The following is a 15144-nucleotide window of genomic DNA, read 5'->3' as shown; positions in this document are numbered from 1 at the left end:
TTAAAATGTGACATTAATGGTTTATTGATAAAGAAAAAATAATACATAATTAATATGGAAACTTTTAAATTGTCTTAGCACATGCTTTAATTAATATATGTTTTTAAAGAAAAGGAAATTGCCCACAATAACTTTAATCTTTTTTGGTGAGTAAAAGAAAATATCTCTACTCTAACGGTTTCATTAACTAGAATAAGTATTTTCAGATAAACACTGCAACCAAATAAAATATATCCACATTAATTAACAAAGTTTAAAAAAAACAGAAAATTAGGCTAGCCTAAATCAAGTATAAGTATTTAGATAGATTGGCATATGTGCCTGACTTTGAGAATCCAAAAGATATATATATATATATATATATATATATATATATATATATATATATATATATCTCAAATTTTAGTCATTCAATGAATTTAAAAATTTATGACGTGAAATGTTTGAATTTCAAATCAAAAGATGTTTATTATTCTATGTAAGACAAAGAATACATTTGAAATATAACTCCTTATCCTATAAAATTTCGATGTCTACCATCTCTTCAGAGGAGAAAATATTAGCAAATAATTATAATGGTTTACACCTTATTTGCTAAAGTCAGTGAGACATGGAAAATCACAATTAAAAGTTGTTTAAGTATTTAAATGCCATAGAGTAAGGGAAGTTAATGAAAAGGATATAAAAATCCACATCCAAATTGCATGGTAAAATCCGAAGTGAATGTCTTTGATAGCAGTGTGGTAAAATGATCCAAACTGTATTTTGAGTAATCCACATCACAGTGTAATGGTGCAAAGTAGGTATTTTCCTGGAGAAATTGTCTTTGTTTATATAATGGGTCCGGTAAAAAAATTTTTTTTTATATATGGATCTGTTTATTAATAAACATGTAAATTTATATGTTTAATATTTTTATAATTATAGAACATGAGCTTCAAATTCCACTCCAAAATAACTTCAAATTGTTAATAAATTAAATTAAAATTAAAACCACTTTCAGTAGGCAGACCATGCTGAATGAGAGAAACTGAACTGATAAGAAAAATGAAAAGAAAAGAAAATGTTTACGCATAATAAAACAGCGAGTATAAGAAAAGATAAAATAAAATAAAAGGGAAGGTAAAGAAATATATTAATGAATAGGGAGAAATAGAAAAAAAAAGAAAATAATAATGAAGAAATAGAGGGGGGAGAGAGAGGAAGATGAGCTAAGAAGACGAAATCAATAAAACTTTATAAAATAAAGTGACAGGCCGCAAAAATAGGTCAGAATGCAAAAGTAAGTCTAGACATATGCAGGAAAGAAAAAGAAAGCAAATAAAAAATAACGCATGTCAAATAGAAATTCCCGCTTAAATTAATTTAAATCAATTCAAATCCAGTCAACTCAAAATAATATTATCTAATACATAAAGTACTATTCTTGCTAATTTTATATGTATGGATAATATCCTTTAAATTACAATATTAAACTGAAAATTTAGAACTATAATAATCTGCATAAGTAATTTGCAAAACGAAATCTAGACATATTAATAAAACGTGTTATAAATATTATAATACTAATGATAATACTTTACTGAAAAAATATAATATTAATAATAATACTTAACTGAAAAAAAAACTTTATATATAAATTAAGATATAATAATAATAATAATAATAATAATAATAATAATAATAATAATAATAATAATTATAATCAAAGTAACTATTAATTCTTAAGTAAAATTAAGAGAATAGAGTAACGGAACTATGCCTATAAAACAGGGTTACTATAGTACCACAAAGATGATGCATTATTGAGTATTATATGTTCATATTCATATGTGTGGGGAATGCTTACTCTATTTGTGGGTAATAAAAAGAGAGGAGATTTATAAACTGCTTAATTAAGAGATGCTAAAAACTAGCTTGAAATAGTATTCAAACAAAATCCTACAAGTTTAAGTTAAGTGTTGAAATTTAAAATATAGTATGTAAATGCGTGTATGGTGAGTCTCTGTTTAAAAAGAATGTATTAGTATATAGATTAAATGAAATGCTCTAAAGCTTTTTTTTTTAAATTCAGCATGACTTATACCTTAGTTTTTTTTTAGTCAAAAAGTGATATGTATTTAGTGTTATATTTTTACCCATTTTCAGGTATACAGAAAATCTATGTTATTTTATTTTAAGTTGGCTGTATTTAAATTTTTTCTTGTGTTTACATCTAGACACTAGTTCGTTCTTGGCATTTATTATAGTTTTAGTGAAGGTGATACATTTTTTATTGTCATATTATGGGTAATTACTGAATTTAACTTTCCAACAAAGTGTAATATATATATATATATATATATATATATATATATATATATATATATATATATATATAAGGAATTCTTCAACATAGTACAAAGCTCTTTCAAATACCCACACAGATATAGTTCTATTTTCAATAAAAATTCAATCCGGATTTCTTATTCAACAATGCCTAATTTAGCACAAAGAATCTTAACATCTAATAACAAAAAAATTAAATCAGCCCAAAAAATCCCTTTCCCAATTAAACTCAAAACTAACTGTAATTGTAATAACAAACATCTTTGCCCACTCAATAATGATTGTATCCATAAAGATGCTATATATTCTTGCACTATTACTGAGCTCTCACGCAATCCTCCCATAACAGACACTAATATTTTGTCTTCAAGTTATTCTTCTTCCCATCCTCCATCTGATATAGTTACTAATCCAATACACCATTCGAGAAGCCCTTCCATTTACAATCATACAACTAGTAATAATGATGATGATGATAATAATCATAATATTAATGAGAATAATAATATTTCTCCTAACAGCCATCCTAACACTAACAACACTCATTATCCCCTCCAAAATAGTCCTCATACAGACATTGTCCCACCATTTGTTGAACACTATGAACAAAATTCAAACTATTTAACTAATACAAATTAGCAAATTAATATTAATACCAGACCTCGAGCTTTTAATAAAGTACATACATATATCGGCGCTACTTCAACATTAATTAAGAAAAGAATATCAAACCACATTTCTTCTTTTAACAACCATAATTCTAATAATAACCAAGGAACTTCTCTAACCACTTTAATTAAAAAACTTAACTCTAACAATACTCCCTTCTCAATCAAATGAACTATTATAAAAAAAGTTAAGTCTTATACACCAGGCTCTAAGTCATGTCGCCTCTGTACAACCGAAGCTATAACTATAATTACTTCCCCTTAAAGTAACAATATAATAAATTCTAAAAATGAACTGATCTCTTTCTGTAAATACAAGTCCAAATTTAATTATGGCAATTTTGAAATTACATAGTTATTACTTTTACCTTTTGTATAGATATAAAATATTTTTTATTTTTTATTTAACTTTTTCGTTTTTCGACATACTTCTAATACTTTATAATTTAATAATCCTTTATTTTAATTCTTTATCTCTTTGCATGGCCGGTTTTTTATCTGCATTTTCTGTTTTATTCTTTAAACTTTCCTATCTATCTAATATATCAATCTACCCACACTTTCATATCTTGTATGTATATTTACTTAAATTTTACTATATGAATTTACTTAGGTTTTCTTTTTTTCCCTGAAATTGCAGATACCGGCCATCTTCTCCCCTTAAATAATTTTTATTTTTATTCTTTTTTTATCCTTATTTTATATTATATATTATATTTTATTTTTTATTATATTTTATTTTTTTATTTATTTATTCTTTATTTTCTATTTATTTATTATATATTTATTTATTTATTTTTATTCCCCTTTTTTATTTTTATTTTCCTTTTTAGTGTCGTTTAATAACTCTTGCTGACATTTTTTTTAAGTGATGACTTGTAAATTTCAGTTGACCTATATTATTTTACCTTATATATATTTTTGCGCCTTTAACATTTCCTGTCTGGGTCGTTTTGACTATTGTTTCCCTTTATTTTATTTTTTATTTTATATTTAACTTTATCATTTTTTTTTTTTTCCCAGATCTTTTTTATTTATGGTTATGTCTCGGAAGTAGAGTGAAAAGCACATCTTATTTTTCTTTTATTAATATTATTATTTTTCCTTGTACACATGTTTGTGAATTATTCCATGGATTTCTGCCTTTGGATTATTATGGACCATCTTCTTCTAATTACGGGATTTCCTTGGATTTTACTTGTACAAATGGAAATTCTTTTAACTTTCTTGAAGTTTTACATTTGGATTTTACCGTTACTGGATTTTTTTTATCTTCCACCAGACTATCCATTCATGTGTAATCACCTTTTTCTTTACCATATTCTCTCTGCTTAACTTATTTTGTTTTCAAGTAAGATCTTAGACTTACTTGTTGTTTCATCAAATACTTCTGTATGCAAAATCCGATCCCGCATTTTGCTAATTTCTACCCTCTGATGAGAAGGAAAGTATTTCTTCGAAACTCCGCGGATTAAGGACTATCCATTTATCTAGTGTTTCCTTTTCAGACTAAATATGTTTTTAACTCATTTCAAAGTGTTTTTTAACATATTTTATTAACTGTTTGCTCATATATATATATATATATATATATATATATATATATATATATATCTGCGTTCGCGCCTAAACAACAAAGTATGGAAATAAAAAATTAAAAAAAAAACGTTTACAAGTGTTTTTGATATAGATGTACATAAGAATACTTTGATAAGTATGTTTTAACTTAAATAGGGATGGTATAATAAAATTGTGAGGTCTGCGTTCGCGCCTGGCCTCCATAGAATGGAAATAGGCACATACTTTAATAAAGACTTTTCATATCTATCTGCATAAGTATACTTTGATAATTATGTTTCAGTTTGAAGAAATATGATATAATAAAATTATTGGGTGTTCGTTCGCAGCTGACCTACATAGAATGTAAATATGTCACAAAGTTTTACAAGGTTTTTTAATATAGATCCACAGAATATTGTGATAAGTGTATCAGTGTGAACAGGTATGGTATAATAAATTATGGGGTTTATCTATTTTATTTTTACTTTCATCATATTTTGCTTTGGTTTTGATACCCCCAAATTCTAAGCTATCTTTTTACAACCTTTCCTTTTCATAACTTATCATACTTTCATAAATCAGAGTCCATTTTCTGTAAGCTGTTTTTGAACCCAGTCAACGACGGGTACTTTTGCTAGTCTATAATATAAAGCTGAATGTGTGTGTGTGTGTGTCTGGTCACGAATAGGCTCCTATATGGTTGACTATTTTAAAAAACTGATTACATATAATGATAGAAGATGTATCGAGACACAGGAATAGGTATGTTTGATCTGGCAGAATGATGGTTCATAAAAATTGTGGGGTCTGCGTTCGCGCCTGGCCCCCAAAGTATGGAAATAAAAAATTTAAAAAAAAAACGTGTACAAGTGTTTTTGATATAGATGTACATAAGAATACTTTGATAAGTATGTTTCAACTTAAATAGTGATGGTATAATAAAATTGTGGGGTCTGCGTTTGCGCCTGTACTCCATGGAAATATGGCACAGACTTTTCATATCTATTTGCATAAGTATACTTTGATAATTATGTTTCAGTTTGAAGAAATATGGTATAATAAAATTATTGGGTGTTCGTCGCGCCTGACCTCCATAGAATGTAAATATGTCCCAAAGTTTAACAAGGTTTTTTAAAAGGGGTGAGGGTCCACAATAACACCTTAACTTTAATCTTAATTCACGTTAGCTTTTATTTATTTTTTGGAGTTGAATCATATTGCGTCGAATAAATTCACCTCATAAATTCACGTTCTTATTAAAGTGAAAGCCAAAAAAAAAAAAGTCGGAACTTTAGACAATTCTCAACACAAATTTTGCATAACTCTGTTTTTTTCCTTCTCCACTTGCACGTGGCATGCTTTTGAAAATAGATAAATAGATAAATAATAAAAAATAAGAACGTTACTTGTTATCGTGTCAAAAGAAGGAAAAAATCCTGCTCACGTGATTACGTGTCTTTTTAAACATATTTACATAACCTTTTTATTTTTATTTATATATCTGTTTAAGCTTTTTTTGTCAATGTACTAGAAGGAATTCAGTTGATTACAACCCTTTCTGCATGTTCTTTACACTACAATAGTACAACCCTGAATCCGATGGTGCAATACTACACCGTTCAATACTGTAAAACTGAAACGAAGCTGTTCTGCTTGAAAAGGGCGGCATTTTCTTCTTATTCATATTCATATCGATTCTTTGCTTTAAAAACTAAACTAAAGTAATTAAGTGTTTACTTTTTTAATATCCCATTTTGCTGTTTTGGATTATTTTACTAAAGTAAGTAAAGCTTCATTATTTTTCAAAACTGTTTTTGTTTCTTTGTTTTTCGATATTTCGTCGATATTATTTAATAAGAGTGTTTAACAGAAAAGCCAACAAACGACTACCCAAAAAAATAAATATACAAGAAATAAGTGTTACCCTAGTTAATAAAAGTTAAAATATGTTTATAAATATTCCTTACGTTGACGGAACTCTCTTAAATTGTTAGCACAGAATGCTCAGGTGCCCCTCCTTCAAATTGAAAACGGGGCTCTCCATTTCAAAGTCACTGCCATTTTGATTTTTTTTTTAAACCGGTTAGTGAATTAAAAAAATTTTTTTACAAACTACTTAAAAAAACAAACCAATGAACTTTTCTACCATAAAAGTAACTTTTATTGACTATGGTAACATTTATTTCTTGTATATTTATATTATTATATATGTAACATTTTCTTTTTGTAAGGAAACATCATTTTATTGGTCACTCTTCGCTACGAATGGAAACAAAGTTGATATAAAAAAAATATATTTTCGCAAAAATTATCTTTAGTTTCATCATATTTTGCATAGGGTAAAATTTTTGAGTATCAAAACCTATCTCTTTACAATCCCCCCCCCTTTTCATAACCTATCATACTTTCATAAATCACAGTCCATTTTCTGTAGGCTGTTTTTGAACCCAGTCAACAACGGGTACTTCTGCTAGTATATATACATATATATATATATATATATATATATATATATATAGGAACAAGTAGTTAATAAAACATTTTAAAAAAACACTTTGAAAAAGAGTTGAAAAAATATTTAATTCTAAAAAAGGAAGCACAAAATAAGTGGATAGTCTTTATCCGCGGAGTTTCAAAGAAACACTTTCCTTCTCGTATATATATATATATATATATATATATATATATATATATAACTAAACCTAGAAGGCAGATGTATGTTTTCTACTTTTATCAACATAAGAGGTATGTAGATAAAAGCATATAAATATCTTCTTTTTGTTCGGTTTTGCCTCTTTGTATGGTGAAACAAAACTCACTTTATCAGATAACAATGATTCTTGTTGACAATGGAAGTTAAGTAGCTTGACTGAAGAACGTCTAACTTCAATTCGGTAAGCAGATCTGCTACACAATGGCAAATATATTTCCATTCCAACAAAGGTTCAAAAGAAAATATCAGTCTTTCAATTCTTTCCTCTTGGCATGATGTCGACCTGTTTGCATTTTTACTTATCTCAATCAAGATTTTCTATGGAGTAAGTCGGAGTGGAGATGTATTGTCATAAAAGCTGAACAACTTTCTACCTCTCCTTTCTCTTCTGAAAATAGCATATCTCGTGTATCTCTGTGTTCCTTGTCTGTAATTTTAATAAATACATATTGATTTTTTTTATTCACTATTAGTTGAATACTAGTGGAACTTGTAGAAATTTCATAAGAAGTCCTCTAAGAAATATTCTAGAAACGTTCTATAATATAAGGTAAAGTGTTATCTGGCTTGCACTTAATGGGGGATAATTCTGAGATTTATAATTGAATCTAATATCTCAGCTTAATTTATGATATAATCATTCAAATATAAACGAAATATGTTGAAGATAAAGCATTATAAAAAAAAAAAAATTACAAAATTTTACTGTCATCTTAAGATAAATGACATTGAATGAGTTGAAAGAGTCCAAAGAATGTTCAGAGTAAAAAATTTAGCATGCTAAAAAAAAATTGAATTGACATGTTCATTTTGGCTGGTGCTATATGCGTTTATGCTTGTGTAGATGGGATAAACCTGAAGATATAAATGTATATTCCTCTTACGCAGATTGGTAGTAGCCATCAGGTTGGCACATATAGATTTTTTGCTGTCCGCAGTATTCAACTGCTTTGTGAGCAAAGTGTTTCTACCACATCAAAATCTATTGAGTCATTTCTTACAAGATTTATTGTTACTACTACTAAATCTAGATACTAACGTAATGAATGACTCCTAACTTATTCGACTAGCAGCAAGATACACCCCTTCACTGTTAAAATCTGTAGATGCTGAAAGATTTTCTGCTCTTTTCTCAAAAATAAATAATGCATACCAGAATTGTCTGCATATTAATTAATATTGTGTATCGGATCAAAGTGCCAAGTAGTAATCAGTTGTAATTGATTGAAAGTTTTTTAACCAATGAATGAAATGAAAAATAATTAGCTCCATAGATTAAATAAAGGTTTCTGTTTAAAATTCCATACAAATTCCTGAGTATGACAAGTTGCACCTGAAGAAGATTAGAGGTTGAATCAAACGAAACATTGTGAGAATAACATCCAAGATGAGAATTGTTGTTTTAATATTCTAAATAATATATAATATTTTCTAATTTTTGTGGATTAAATTGCCTTTTTGCAAATTATTTTTATTTAATTTTTGTGGATTTCTTATTTCATTTTTATTTTACAAGTATTTATTAACTAATAATATTTATTAACTAATAATATTTATTAACTAATAATATTTATTAACTAATAATATCAAACAGTATTTAATGTAAATGTTGCCACCCAGACTTAGGATAGTGATAGTGGTTTAGGCATTACAACAAGAAACAAGTGACAACTGTGTTTTTTCCAAATTAATTACAAAAGTTTAAATTTATTAAACAATACCCCCACCTTCCATGCCCTATTAGTAAAGGCTGTAGAATCTTCTGATTTCATCTCAGACTTCCCTAACTAGGTCATCAGTTAGTTGTGACTGGCGACCATGATATCTAACGATGAGATCCTGATGATTGAGCAATCTGTATCTTCCTGATTGTCTAAATAGTCACATGATTGTGAACACACTACTTTGGCCTTTACCTGGGCTAGATGGAAGGTCGGAGAGGCTTGATCTGACCAAGCGGCTAGTCACAACATGCCCCCCCCCTTCACAAAGAAAGCTAATCCCTGATCTTTCTTTGATTAGATGCTAGAAGCCAGTGGGTGAGGGTCAGTTGCACCAAGGAAACAAAAGGCTTGATCACTGCTTCATGTTACTAAATGGTGGGTGTCAAAGCACAGAACCAATGAATAATTCAATTTTTTTTAATGAACAAACAAATAATAAAAAAAAAAAACTAAAAGCATAGGTGAAGTATTTTTTTGCCAAGTAAATAATCACCTTGAAATGGTGTCTCAATAATATCAAACAGTATTTAATGTAAATATATTGATCTGATCAATTGTTTCCATCACTTTACTGGGTTGGTGTCAGGAAAGATATCTGGTTTACAAAAAATTTGCTTTATATAAGAATATGTCATTCAAAGAAAACCGGTTAAATTTCACGCTATGTAACTTGCATAGGAGATCTGATTAGACTGTGTTGTGTCCAAGAACGTATGTTTGAGATATAAATCTGCTAGAATCATTGTAGGGAAGAATACAAGACATAATCTGTATTGGATTGAAAATGAGAAGTGAATAGGCATTTCCATTACAGATATAAAGTGATTGAGGTTAATTGTATGAGCGAATCATACTGATGAAGTTGCTGGTTGGTAAAAAGATTTTCAAAGCTGTATTGTTTATGCATCACAATGTAAGTGAAAATACAAAGTTTTACGACAGGCTTTTTGCAGTAACTAGAAAAGTTTAATCGGAAGAACACACTATTTTAAATTTGAATGATTATGTTGGAAATGGTGATTTTGAGGGTGTGCATGCAGAAAATGGATATGGTGATAGGAATACTGGTTTTGAGAAAATTTTCACAAATATATCGATTCCAATCGACTATCTACTTTCTTCTACTCTGGACTCTAACTCAAAAAATCCCCATGTGCATTTCTATTTATATGGGTGTATTTGTGGATGGGGGGGGGGTAATTCCCATTAACCACTTCCAATCGACTATCTACTTTCTTCTACTCTGGACTCTAACTCAAAAAATCCCCATGTGCGTTTCTATTTATATGGGTGTATTTGTGGATGGGGGGGGGTAATTCCCATTAACCACTCGCACCCAAATTACATTCACTAACCTGTTTCACAACAGAAGTCAGCAAGTTTGATGTGCCACCTCTTGATCTTTCCGCACCTACCCGACACAAATAAGCTGGATTCAACTCAGCACCACATTAACCGTGTGATTCATTTCATGGACTCCATACAACAGTTCAGAATAGCTTATATTTTTATATTCTACACTAAGGTATGAAGATGCCAGCATTTTGCATTTGAAAGATAAAATAGTCATGTTATTTTATTTTGTTATGTTATTTTAAGTAAATTTTATTATTTTATTATATTATTTTAAGTAAATTTTATTTTGTTATGTTATTTTAAGTAAATTTTATTATTTTATTATATTATTTTAAGTAAATTTTATTATTTTGTTATGTTATTTTAAGTAAATTTTAAGTAGTCATGTATTAGTAAAAGAAAGAAGTTCAAGTAGGAATTAAGGGGAAAGTTTATCAACACAGAAATCTTGTTGGTTGTTGTTGTTGCTATTTTGAAGTGTTCATTAAATATTCTTGATTAATACATAAATCATAGTTTTTAAATGATTAAAAATTAGTACACAGTGATTAAGGTGGTGGCGTTAGTAGATATATAGTAGTGAAGGAAAGGGTATTCTAGCTTCTCATTCAAGGGTTTGTTTGGAAGAGTCCAGATAACTGTGTAAAATATAATAAAAATGAAATGAAGTATAAAATGAAGTTAAAATTTATGGAAACATGCATGTGGGTTTAGGATAAATGTTAAATGTTTAGCAGAACATGTAAGCATGGGAAGGTTTTTATGTTTTTCTATTTTTTTCTGAATGTAAACAAAAATCGACTATATTTTATTATATAGATATTTTAAATTTGCAGATTTCAATATTTGTTTAATTTTTCTTTTTTCTTTTTCTTCCAGGTTCATTTGAATATTTTCACTGCCAAAAAGTTAAAAAAAAAAACAAACCCAAAACACACTGTAAAACATCCAAAGACTTCCCAGTATGCATCACCACACTCCGTTGTCCCTGCCTACAAGATTCTATATATATGCAATCCATGGTTATGTCATCGAAGTAATGTTTACGGCTGCCTGGGAGTTTGTAGTCAACCGTAACCTCAAGTTTCCTGGAAATACAAGCGTCTGGTCCCTTATCATCTATGGTATCTCTATTCTTGCTGTGGAGCAGATCTATTTTCATCTTCAAGAATTTACACCCTTATTAGTAAGAGGGATAATTTACACACTCTGGACCTATCTTTGGGAGTTTTGCACCGGATATTTCCTGAAAACCTTCGACGCCTGCCCATGGGACTATACGAATTTCGACTGGGACATTATGGGTTTGATAACAATGGAATATGCACCATTATGGTTTCTTGGTGGCATTCTCACAGAGAAAATTCTCATATTTTACACTCGTCGGCTCTACTGGGGGCCATATCTAGAAGTCACTCCATGCACTGGGATGAATGGTCATTTAAAAATGAAATAAGATGGGGATTTTCTATATTTATTTCATGGGTGGGTAGGGCAGTTATCGGTTCATGTGTTGTTGAATGTGGGGATGGGTGGAAGAGGTGAAAGGAAGAAAGGAATAATTTCCATCATTTCAAGCTATAAATATTTATCATCTAATTCAAACGTATATCAACATAACATGTATGTGTGTGTGTGAAAACTTCACGATGAGATAAGTTTTGGATATTTGCAACCAATCAACTCAAAATCTCTTTGCAACAAATTTCCTGGATGAATGTCAGTGTACTGGAAGACTTGTTATGTACCTATGTGAACAGATGCATATTTAAACATGCCCATTTATACATACACACATTCACATATACATATGTTTACATATATTTATATGAACATGTATATACCTGCTTAAACACATAAACATATGCATACATGTTCAAACCAGGGTTGTCACAATACCACAATTTTAACTTCAATGCAATTCCCATATGAAAAATGATACTCAATACTATTTTCAATATTACAGGAAAATATCATATTAACCCGACTGGTGAATGGGTGTTCATACCTTGCTGTTTTTTGAATCGGGTAAGAGAAAAAGAACAATAAGATAAATGGAGCCCAGGGGAAGAAAGGAAGTAAAAATGAAAGGAATGCTATGCAGTAAAAGGGGATGAGGTCAATCTAGTTAGCAAGCCAACAGATCGAAATCCTGTCAGGAAAGAAGGGGGGGGGTTGAGTTGCTAACCAGATGCATGAAACACATGAATAAAAGAAAAAAAAATGAGTTAAACTGGAAAAACATTTAAACAATATAAAGCTTTGTTATCAAGTGTATAACATATTGAATCATTTTAATAGATGTGGTATTGAAAAAATATTGAAACTTTGACAACTCTAACAGACGCACACATACATGTAAATATATACCTGCTTATTCATACATATGAATACATCTACATCCATGCTTACATATATGTATGAACTCTCTCTAGACAACTCTGGTTTAATGCTTCGAATGTATGGTGAAATAGAAACCAAAGAACATAACTATCCTCTTTTCCCATTGCTGACTGAATTAGATGAGAGAATCCAGAGAGACGATGCAACCCGTAGGGACAGCTATTGAACTATTGACTGATCACCATCCTCTCTCATCTTTTAAATGTGATTATGACTTTGACCTCTCCATCACTTGATTTTAATAATTTCAGACATTTTTATTTTTCCTTAATGCACAAAGAAAATTGTATTTATTGTTAAAGAAGGAAAATTTATCACATCAGACATTTTTTTTATATTTATCATTTGTAACATTTAAATTTTGGTTTCCACTGTTAATTGGAAAGAAGCGTTTTTGTCTGTTTTCTGATCTACTCAAAATTGTTTTTTCACAAAGTTTTACATGAACTGCAGAAAAATACTGAGCACGATTTTGTTATTATTTCTTACTAGCATTTCTCATAAGAGTCATTACCAGTGATTGCTCACTAGCAAAAACATGTGGTGTTCCCTGGAGTCTGAGTGATAGCAAGACTCCTTGAATTTCCAATACTCTCATCTGCTTCTTTTGATCACTGCTGCAAATCACTTTGCGTTCTCACAACAATCATTTGCCATCAATGATAGTAGCTGATGGTTTTCTTTAGGAGTTGAGTGACAACAAGCTTCCTCAGAATGCCGATCCTGTGGATGCCAGTTTGCTGCTTTTCCTCCTTGATCTTTCCATTCTCTCAGATACTTCACACCCATTTTCTGTGTTACCAATCAATGGTGATTCCATGGGATATTTTTCTTTCTTTTTGTAGCAGTTGATAAAATGTCAAATTATGCGATTTTCTTATATATCTACTTTAGCAGTTTCAGTTTCCTCGATTTTGTCTTAGTATTTTCTACTTGCGTTTACTAACTGCTATTCTATTTCATCTTACCCCTGATCTGTCCGTTACACCTGACTATGTGGGATGATTTCCACACTCAAGGATTTTTCTTAATATTTTGTCTGTTTTTAATTAGTGCCATTTAATTCCTATTGCTTTTTTCCAGGATTTTCTCAACTGTTCTTTGTGCTCTGGCAATTACTGGTATCACTGTAGTTTCTTCTTCTGTCTCATTATTACTTACTCACTAGGAGTTTTCACACAGGCCATTATCAGTGATTGTTTACTGATGATAACAAATGGTGTTCTCTGGAGTCTAAGTGATAACAAGTCTCTCCAAATTTTCAGCACTCTTTGCCTCTTTCGATAATCATTGCTAATCATTTTGCATTATTACAACGTTAATTTCTTATCGACAACTATTGGCCTTCTCTGGAACTTGAGTGGTATTAAGTCTATCCAAGGTTTCAGTACTCTCTGTATCCTTGTAATGGAGGCTTTGTTGGTGCTGTCCCTTCTCAGTCTTCCCTCCTTGACTCATTATTATTATTCATCACCATCAGCATTAATTTGCTTCTTTTTATCAGAATTAATTGGAGGAAGACTCTGATTTTAATTAATTGATTATTGAATTTTGGAACACTGCTGCTAGGTGTAAGGGTGGGAAGTGTGTCCTACATTTAGTTTAATTTAGTTTTATGCAAAAGGGCAAAATAGGACTCTAAGCCAATTGTTAAAATTGGAGAGCTTACATTGCGATGTAGTTTAAACAATAGTTATTAGATAGCAATCAACATTCTCCAAATTTCAGTTTTTTGGAGTGTTTTCCAGGTTTTTAGGGGCATCGTTCAAATATTTCAGATTTGCATTAAATAACATAAGGGTCTACTGTGATATATGCCAGATTTATAAGGGATAACCCGGAGAGTTTGGTAGCAAAATATTTATTCACATTACATTTAAATTTATGCATATGAAGTGAAGCAGGGTGAGAATTCCAAAATTAATTGATTTAAGCAAAGAAACTGTTAAATTACAAAATCATTCGACATCTAAAGATTTCTACAGAATAGGGAAGGAATTTTGCTTCTAGTGAATGTCATATTTCAAAGTTCAAAACAGAATGTCTATTCGATTCTTAGATGAAAACAGATGACATTGAATGATGAAAGAAAACTCCTTTTATTTTAACCGTGGTGAAAAGAAATCAAAACCAGCTAATCTTTACAGGGACAGGGGGTGCATGCATCTTTGTAGATTCCATCCTAGGCAGCTACTGAAAACCTGATTCATGCCATTGTCTAACTTCAACTAGTTAGAGGAGAAACAAGTTGTGTGGATGCTTAGTCAGACACACTGTATTCATACACCAAGCCATTTGATTAGTCGATGGGCTAATTATTCAGTGATAAACTTGTCTTAAAAGAAAAAATAGTAACTTAAGATATGTGGCTACTGATGACATCTTGACTGTG

At 29.9% G+C, this 15144-nt stretch overlaps 1 long non-coding RNA gene across 2 annotated transcripts in view; it reads left to right on the top strand.

Moving 5' to 3' along the window:
• LOC145256403 (uncharacterized) overlaps positions 1–14532 on the top strand; it is a 103372-nt gene extending 88840 nt beyond the window's left edge. For both annotated transcript variants that reach the window (XR_013863986.1, XR_013863985.1), the window contains exon 2: positions 11229–14532. This is a non-coding gene — a long non-coding RNA (uncharacterized LOC145256403). The remainder of the gene's footprint in view (positions 1–11228) is intronic.
• Positions 14533–15144: the final 612 nt, after the last annotated feature.

This window comes from Euprymna scolopes, chromosome 32 (genome assembly GCF_053919585.1).
Source record: "Euprymna scolopes isolate OS-2025 chromosome 32, ASM5391958v1, whole genome shotgun sequence".
Classification (NCBI taxonomy): Eukaryota; Metazoa; Mollusca; class Cephalopoda; order Sepiida; family Sepiolidae; genus Euprymna; species Euprymna scolopes.
This window is presented reverse-complemented; position numbering and strand designations above follow the sequence as displayed.